Raw genomic sequence first — 9,736 nt, 5'->3', positions numbered from 1 at the left:
CACACTCCCGTGGGGCAGGGACCTGGCTCCACGCACGCTTCCTTTGCAGGAATAATTGCAGCAATTCCTTGAATGACGAGTATCTGCCGTTCCTCGTGTCGAAGACTGTATTTGTAAAGATTAATATATAGGGGCTGTGCATGGACAAGCGTAGCGCCTTTCCCCAGTGTTGTCACCATGCTGCTGCGAAGCACTGACTCTTGTAGGTTGGGGGGTTTGTGCCCCTATCCCTGAAAGAAACTGCAGCTGTCGTGTGTGCGCGCGTGCAAGGGAGTGGGGGTCCTTTCTTTTTCCCTTTGAAAGGATCAGAGTCCAGATGAACGTGTCTTTCCCAAGTGGCCACCTCTGTGTCAACACCAGCACTTCTCAGCCTTGTCTGTGATGTGCCCTGCCCGAGTTCAGGTTTTCTTTCCTGTCAAAGTAGACATTGCTGAATCCCACGGGCCCAGGGGAGGAGGAGGGTGCTTGAAAACCCTGAAACACGTGTACGGGCTCTGGAGCCAACGCCTTAGCTTGAGAGCCGACGCCTTGGCTTACTAGCACTGAAAGCTAGTTCAAGATCCAGCGTGCTTGTCGCCTCTTATGGCATTTGCTTGTTGAAGAGTGAAGCAAAATCAATCCGATTTACTTCTTGTTTCTTGCAGTTCCTTCCCAATTAGTACATTTACCTAACAAACAGACAAAACAAAACCAAAAACCAAAAAAAAGAGAAAAAAGAAAAAAAAAGCTTTCACTCACATGTATAAATCATAAAAAAATATTTCTATGCATTTGGAGCTTAACCAACTTGACAGTGTTCATTGAAAGGGAAAAAAGATGCAAATGTGACGTGTCAGCTCTGCAGGGCGTTGTTTGAGCCTCATGAGAAGTGTGTCACACCGGACAACAAGGCAACTGGGCGGTGGTGTATTTTTACGTCTGAGGAGCAAGCTTATACGTTTTGGGATGAGTTCTTCTATGCTCAGTATTGGCTAACATGTCAGCATGGTAAATCTTCTAGTTTATAAAGTGATCTCATAATTCAGATGATTATAGACTATATAACTTTGCTTTAGCTGATGATAGATTAGGTCTTTTTCTGTGCAACATGAAGAGCTGAGGGAAAAAACCTCCTGGTTTTAAATGACTTTAGACCATGTCAGCTGCAGGGTGATCGGTACACTTGAGTGTGTGGTGACTTTTTATTTTGTGGGGCTTTTTAATAATCGCTGATAATGTTGTGCTCTTTCCTAAAGAAGACATATTTCCTCCTCTCAGCAGGTCTGATAATACCTAGATCTCAGATGCAAGGTGTTTGGCTGTGTGTCGTCTGCGTTTGCGTGGCGTGGGCTCGGATACTTGAACGCCGGCGTGGTTTCCTCTGACTGAGTGGGGACCGACCAAGGATTGAATTCCCCACGCTGGTCTGGGCCCAACCCCCAGGCAGCATTTAACTACGGCATCTCTCAACAAAAGGAGCGCTCACAAATGGCAGGGAAGCATTTTGGAGCATATGCGAGCTCTCGCTGCAGGGAAGGGAAACTTGTACTGGACTTTCCAGGGAAGCCAGTCCCAGGATGGGGTTGATTTTGTCTGCATCCAGGTCACACACCGTGCCCAGTCCCTATGCTGCGGACTTCCACATCTGCCACTGTCTTACGCGGTCTAATCCACCTTTTCAGACTCAAGTCACCCCTTGGAAAATGTCAGCTTATGTTTTGACTATGGAAAAATTGAGCAAATCTCTTGTAAAGACCTCAGGCAGACCACAGCAGGCCAGAATGCTCTTGTCACCGTTATTTCCTATATGAAATCTGGGTTTCTCCTGTGCAGGTGTGTACACAACTAAGAGTGGGAATAGTGAGTCACCCTCCAGACCCCTCCCAGGATCTCCTGGCACCTTGGCTGAGAATTGCTGGCATGGGGCAGAAGGGGCAGGGGTCTTCCCCGGGCCGTAGTCCATGATTTTGGAGAGGCAGGGGGTTCCCCCTGGGAAAAACTCCAGCGCCGCAATCAGGGCTCGGTTTTCCAGCCAGCTGTGCTTGCATCGACTGCATCTCCAGCTGGGGCAGGGAGCGGGTGTCAGCGTTCAATAGTAAACTGCTTGCCTTGTAGCATGTTAGAGAACCCAAAAAGCATGAAAATGTATTCAAAAACTTAAATTGAAGTGAGTAGTCTTGCTAATCATGAGAAAGGGCCTGCATGAGATCAGGAGGAATTTTAATGTGGTCTCCAGGACGAGACGATGGAGGCATGTTTGTGCCAGCCACTCTTTAGCAGCGTTGAACCAGAATGTCAGGTGGGAGCCCGAACGGGAGCTGAAACTAGGGGGAGGGATCATAGCCGCAAAAACGGGGGAAAGCAATGCAGAACTCAGCTTTTTTGCGTAGAGTTGTAGGTATGAAGATGGCATGACAAATATTTCACTTAATTTCAGTTTTCCCTCAGAAATGGGATGCCCTTTCAATGCAGGTGGCTTTGCACAGGACAAGTATGGAAATCTTGAGATCAGCACCTTTTCCATTGGGACCATCTCCGTTCCCTTTGGTTGCAGAGGTCAAGCTGCCCTTGGTGGGATAAAAGGCTAGGACACACTGTAGGTTCAACACATCGCCCCTGTACATGTTCAGGGCTGGCACGTCCCCTTCTTGAGGACAGTCAAGAAAACAGAGACCTAGTGCTCTCCCCACCGCTCTCTAGGACACTTATTTCCAACTTCTTTGCCACGACCACTGTCAACCTTCAGTAGTTTTCAGTTCACCTTTCCCTTTCATTATGAAACTTTTAATTGCAGGGAAGGATGTCTTTTGCATTTGTGGATCATGTCTGGGGAACCATTGCTCTAAGATAAGCTGCACTTCCTCTGAATATAGCAGTTGCTGTTGTGAGTACGTATGAGTCCAACGTTAACTCTTATTCCTTCCCTAGCCACTTACCTTCTCTCATTGTGTTTGATGATAGCTCAGGCCTGAAGTGCCATGCAGCCATAGCCCCAGGTTGAATGGTTTATGATGAAGGCTTGAACAAATCGTATGCCGTGGTACAGTGCACATACAGATACTGCTTTGCAACCAGTGGACACTAAGCTATGTGCACTTATTTCCCAATGTTTGGAACGACCACTGTCAACCTTCAGTATTTTCAGTTCACCTTTCCCTTTTCTCATTCTGCATTGGGGCTGGCAGAGCTTCCCGCGGTTTGATCCACTCTCTGGTGGGCTTGAGAGACAGGCAGGCAGGGCTGGGGCATCCGCAGGGGCTGCGCAGGCAAGAGATGAAGCATGGCACAGGCATGTACTGCAATGAATGCCACCTCAGCAGCCCCTGCTGCCATGTGCTGCCAATGCCCCCCGGTCCTGCAGGCTGGATCCCAGCGCGGAGTGGGCTGGAGGCTGCCAGCCCCTGTCCTGAACACCAAGACCCCAGGGGCAGGTTTCACGATGCACACGTAGTCGGTCCCCCAGGCCCTGCACAGCAGGAGACGAGCTCCGCAAGGATGTCTGCTGTTGTGCGTGGATGTAGGACAGTGATTCGTGCCCCTTTAAAGGCTTGATGCCAGAGCTCACCTGCAGTGGGAATTGGCCTGAGTCAGGCCGGCAAGACGAGGCTCTCAGTGAGACAGGAAGATCGCTGTGTGGGCTGTGCTAAATACACTTGAGTGACCAGAGAAAACTGCCTGATCATTTCTTGGCCGTGATGTAAGTGCCTGCCTTACACACTCACACACACAGCACACGCAATAACCTCTGGAGCACGACTGAGCTCCCTGCTCTCTGTCAAGGCAGAGGTTTCCCACCATGGTCTGCTCAACGTGCTGGAGAATGGGAGGCCTCTGGTTTGGCAAGTCACATTTTAAAACTTAGGTTACGCGGTGCACCCATCTTTGCATGTAAAACACTTCATGTGGAGAAGGGGACCGAGGTGGGATAACATGAGATAGATGAAGACCAAGCTGTTAGATGGGTGAGGAGGAGTCTTAGTAAGCATAAAATTATAGCTGTTAGTCGTGTTTCAGCTCTTGCAGCAGTCGTGCCTTCCTAAAAACAGAACTTTTAATGATCCTTGAGAAATGTCTGTTCTCTATTCCCATTACAAGGATGGGAAGGACATGGCACTGTTTAATGCCAGGAAATGAAAGATCTAACCTTGTATAATTTAACACAGAAAAGCACTTACTCTGTGGAAATTTGATTAGGGAAATCCTGCAGTGCGTCTCCACCTCTCCCTGCAGAACGGCACCGATTCTTCCCATACTTCTCCCTAGTTCATCTACTAGCTGAGTGGGAACAAGGACATCTCCAGAGATGATGAAGTGCCAGGATGCAGGACAGGGACATTTCTACCTGGGAGAAGTGGGACAATCTGTGCCTTCTCCTTTGCCTGAGGAAGGGTGAGGGAGCCCAGTAGCTTACAAATAAAGAAGTTTTTTTTACAACTATTTACTTGGTCTAATAGAAGATACCACCCTGTAATATCTGGTATAAGCAAGTCTTTTGGGCCTGGACCTGTGGTTCTGGTCATTAGAGACCTTCATGTAAGCACCAAAGTTCATCAAGGATGAGCCTTTTTGCAGGTAAGAGTACATGGATTTGGAAATTGTGGGTGGGTGCAGCAACCAGGCCACACTTTAGAGGTCAGCTGAACTTTGAGATGACTTAAGAGTTCAACATGTCCACTCCAGACACTTCATAGATGAGAAAGGGCCACGGGGTGGTGGGGACAGAAGAAAGGGAAGGTGACGATTTTACTCATTCCAAAACTAGGTCTTACTTTGTAAAGCTGTATTTCTGCTAGGAGTCCCTACCCTACTCAACCTTGAGTATATCTATATCTGTATCTGTAGCTATATCTATATCCTCCATAATGGCCCAAAGAATTGTGGAGAAAACGCAAACGAATTGGAAATCGTTGGGTATTCGTTTCTCTGAAGTCTCATAAGTAGGCTGCTCGTTCTCCATGCCTGCTTTCTGCTGGACTTGTTTCCCAAATAACAAGTGTTATCTCTGAAAAAAATCTGAATAGGAACACATTGTAAAAAAGGTTCTCTATTTTCTTCATTTCCTACTGCAGTTTTCTGAGCAGCGGGTTGGGGTCCTGTCGCTGGAGTCATTCAAGAGCTAACTGTCTGCTTTCATAGCAATTCTTTTCATAGCAATTCTTTTCACTTTCCTGTGGGATGTCTAAACACCTGATGGCTACTTGAGCATCCCAGGGCCAGTCATGTAAAAAAACACCATCTAATTCCTAATTCATAGATTCATAGATGTTAGGGTCGGAAGGGACCTCAATAGATCATCAAGTCTGACCCCCTGCATAGGCAGGAAAGAGTGCTGGGTCTAGATGACCCCAGCCAGATGCCTATCCAACCTCCTCTTGAAGACCCCCAGGGTAGGGGAGAGCACCACCTCCCTTGGGAGCCCGTTCCAGACCTTGGCCACTCGAACTGTGAAGAAGTTCTTCCTAATGTACAGTCTAAATCTGCCCTCTGCTAGCTTGTGGCCACTATTTCTTGTAACCCCCGGGGGCGCTTTGGTGAATAAAACCTCACCAATTCCCTTCTGTGCCCCCGTGATGAACTTATAGGCAGCCACAAGGTCGCCTCTCAACCTTCTCTTGCGGAGGCTGATAAGGTCTAGGTTCTCTAGTCTCTCCTCGTACCCAAGCCCTTAACCATATGAGTGGCCCTTCTCTGGACCCTCTCCAGGTTATCCGCATCCCTCTTGAAGTGCAGCGCCCAGAATAGCACAAAGTACTCCAACTGCGGTCTGACCAGCGCCTGATAGAGGGGAAGTATCACCTCCTTGGATCTGTTCGTCATGCATCTGCTGATGCATGATAAAGTGCCATTGGCTTTTTTTCTCATGGCTTCGTCACACTGCCGGCTCATGTTCATCTTGGAGTCCACTAGGACTCCAAGATCCCTCTCCACTTCCGTGCCACCCAGCAGGTCATTCCCTAGGCTGTAGGTGTGCCGGACATTTTTCCTCCCTAGGTGCAGCACTTTGCATTTCTCCTTGTTGAATTGCATTCTTTTGTTTTCTGCCCACTTGTCCAACCTGTCCAGGACTGCTTGCAGCTGTTCTCTGCCCTCCGGCGTGTCCACTTCTCCCCATAGCTTTGTGTCATCTCCAAACTTGGACAGAGTACATTTGACTCCCTCGTCCAAGTCACTGATGAAGACATTAAAGAGTATCGGTCCAAGGACTGAGCCCTGCGGGACCCCACTGCCCACACCCTTCCAGGTCGAGCCTGACCCATCCACCACGACTCTCTGGGTGTGACCCTCTAGCCAATTCGCCACCCACCGGACTGTGCTGTCATCCAAGTCACAGCCTCTTAACTTGTTCACCAGTATGGGGTGGGATACTGTATCAAAGGCCTTCCTTAAGTCTAAGTATACGACATCCACCCCCTCCTCCTGCGTCCAGGTGTTTTGTAACCTGGTCATAAAAAGAGACTAGATTAGTTGGGCACGATCTGCCTGCCACGAACCCGTGCTGGTTTCCCCTCAGCATAATTTGTCCTGCCGGGCTCTCGCAAATGTGAGCCTTGATAATTTTTTCAAAGATTTTGCCTCTGATGGAGGTGAGACTGACTGGCCTATAGTTCCCCGGGTCCTCCTTCCTCCCCTTCTTGAAAATGGGGATCACATTGGCCCTTTTCCAGTCCTCCGGGACTTGTCCTGTGCTCCACGAGTGCTCAAATATTCCCGCCAGTGGCTCTGCAATGATGTCGGCCAGTGCCTTCAGCACCCTCGGATGGAGCTCATCCGGGCCTGCCGACTTAAAGGCATCCAGTTCCTCCAAGTGACTCTGCACCATCTCAGGGTCTACACGTGGCAGTCTGGCGCCTTGCTGCTGCCTCTCTACAACCCCAGTGAGAGACTTGTCGTGCCCCTCGCTTAGGAACACTGAGGCAAAGAGCTCGTTGAGGAGTTCAGCCTTGTCCCCTCTGTCCATCACCAATTGCTTCTGCCCATTTAGTAGGGGTCCTATTCCTCCCTGGGTGTTCCTTTTACTCCCTATATATCTAAAAAACAATTTCTTGTTGTCTTTTAATGTTATCATAATTTCAGTAAAATATTAATAAATGTTGAATTGAAGAAGCATTCTGCCTTTTGAAAAGACATCTTGTTCAGGAGAGTACAACTGTTTAAAAAGATGACCTTTAACAGGACTTTTTAACTAATAAATATTTAATTGTCTTAAATAATAGGAACATAAATGTTTTACCTATATACAATTTGTCATCTCAGGAATGGAGGTTGTACAGCCATTCTGTAGACACTGTCCGGGTGCACGTCCGTGCTTTTGCCACGTTTAGATGAAAACTGGAACTGACCCAGGCTGGGGGCTAAAAACCTGATCCTGCCAAACCTTCCCGGACCCCAGAAATCCCCTGCAGATCCTGCATCCCCATAATCCCTCCCATGGATCGTGCTTGCCCCCATCTTCCCACAAATTGTGCCAACCCATTCCCCACCCAACCCCCCATGGACTGCACCTGCCCCCCCACCGCCACCCCCCTGCAGACACCCCCTGCCCCCTGCCCCTCTGCCGATGCCCCCCTATCTAGGGTTACCAGGGGGAGCAGGGAGCTGTGGGTTGGGAATGAGGAGCACCAGCAGCGCTGGGGGGTGGGAAAGGGGCCACGTTAGTCAAAATTGTTCTTGGGAATGCTCCCCGGGGGAGACACGTGGGTTCATGCCCATTGTGTTCCTGGGAGCCAAAGACCCGGACCCCCCAGTGAAGAGCCAGGAGGTAGGAGCTGGGCTGAGAGAGAGGGCGAGTGAGCACAGGGGCGCTTGTAGGGGGCTGAGGAAGTGTGAGCATGTGTGCGAGCATGTGTGTGCATGTGTGCGTGTGGGCCCGTGCTGGGCAGGATATGTCAGCTGAGTGGAGCCCGGGAGGGAAACCCCCCCGCCCAGGTCCCTACTTAGTTGAGCCCCCCGGGACCCCTGCGAACAGAGGGCACAAGCAGGTGCAGCCCAAGTAGGGAGCAGCGGTTTGCACGGGAGTTCGTGCAGAGGGGCGTGCAGAAGGTGCCCAGAGGGCTGGGCCGAGCAAGCGGCCTGAGCCCAGAGGCCTGAAGAGCAGCTGATGGCTGATCTATGCACAGAGCTTTAACCTGACTTTGCAGGGACCGGGGAAAGGTCAAGTGGAGCGTGCCCGGGGACTTGCGCACAGGAAAGCTCCCTTGTGCAGGACACAAACACAACTGTTTTTCAAAAACTAATGCAGCGGTTCTCCCACAGCATCTCAGGACATCAAGGGGGTCAGCTGGGACCTCAGCTGCCTGTACAGCAATGCCAGGAGCATGGGGAACAAGCGGGAAGAGCTAGCCTGCCGGCTCTCTACTGGGCAATATGACCTGGTAGGGATCACAGAGGGGAGGCTGCAGGTTCTGCCCGGGACAGACGGCAGCAGCAATTATCTCTGGTGCTGGGCGCACCCTGTTCCCAGTGCTGGTCCCAGGCGACAGGGCAGCCTCCTCTCATCCAGGGCACAGATCAAGGGGCTCGAACTACCAGGAGGGCAACTGGGCTGTGCTGGACTCCTAAGAGATCATGTTCGCACTTGAGCCTGGCCTCTTGAGCTTCATGCTTGTGCTGGTGCTGGACCTCCTTGTGCTGGTGCTGGGCCTCCTTCTCCATAATCTGCATCTGCGTCAGCTCCAGGTCATGCTTGAGGTTGTGCTCCTCAGCTTCCAGCTGCATCTGGGATTTGCCCAAGTCCCACTCAGAGGATGGCCCCTCGGGTTCTGCATGGATGCACGGAGGTGATCTTGCAGCCTGGTCATCATCACACAGGATCTTAATCAGGTCTTCTCTCTTCTGCTCCCTCCTCTCTCTTTCATCACCTCTTTCAAGTTGACCGCAGTCATGTGGTCATACTCGTCAGCCACCCCAGCTATCTACACTGACCACTTGACCCGATGCCTAATGAGAGATTGTTTGCTCAAGGGTTTCCAATGACTCTGCTTCCTTCCCCAAATGATGCCTTCAAGACACAGGTTGTCGGATCCCACAGCTACCAACACACGTGGTGGGCCAGTAGGGGGTGCTCCTGCATTGAGCCATGTGTCTCTCTGCACCCAACCACCTTCCAGGCTCCAAGTGCCTCCATGGGGGCACCTCACGTCCAGCCGCCCCCACTCCTGGAGCACACCTGCAAGCCTGGGGTAATGAAGCCACCATCCACAATCTGGTCTGATCTTGGTCCTGTGCCCCATGGGAAAGACAGGCCTAGTAGTCCTTGATGGTATTTAATCCACTGCACAAACTTGGGGTGCTTCCCTGTCTGAAGCTGATATAGTGGTTTCCCTTACTCAGCCGAACCAAGGGGATCCCAAGGCATCATCTACACCCTTTCCCAATGAGTCTCCCATGCTAGGTACACAGGAGAAACGTATTGGTTACAAGAAGTAGGTTTGGAATATGGCACAGGATAGAGCAATATCAGAGAAATCCCTTAGTGCAAACGGTGGCATGATGGCCTTTGATCACGCATCTGAGTTCATGCAGGCTATCTATTTAGTTAGTGAGGCTGTGCAAAATTTTGCCTTGTGTTTCATTTCAAAGCTGTTTCAAAGTGTTTCAGGCTCAAAACAGTGAAACTGAAACACAACAAAAGGAGTCAAAATGAAAGAAGGGCACTTGTAACATTTCAAAAGCTTGAAACCATTTTGAATTTTGAAACAGGGCTTACTTGTTGTCCCCGACAGCAGCGGCAGCCTTGTCATATCCGGCTCACAGATCT

Source organism: Alligator mississippiensis, chromosome 16 (genome assembly GCF_030867095.1).
Source record: "Alligator mississippiensis isolate rAllMis1 chromosome 16, rAllMis1, whole genome shotgun sequence".
NCBI classification, from domain to species: domain Eukaryota; kingdom Metazoa; phylum Chordata; order Crocodylia; family Alligatoridae; genus Alligator; species Alligator mississippiensis.
The sequence above is the reverse complement of the archived record's forward strand: the minus strand, read 5'-3'. Positions refer to the sequence as shown.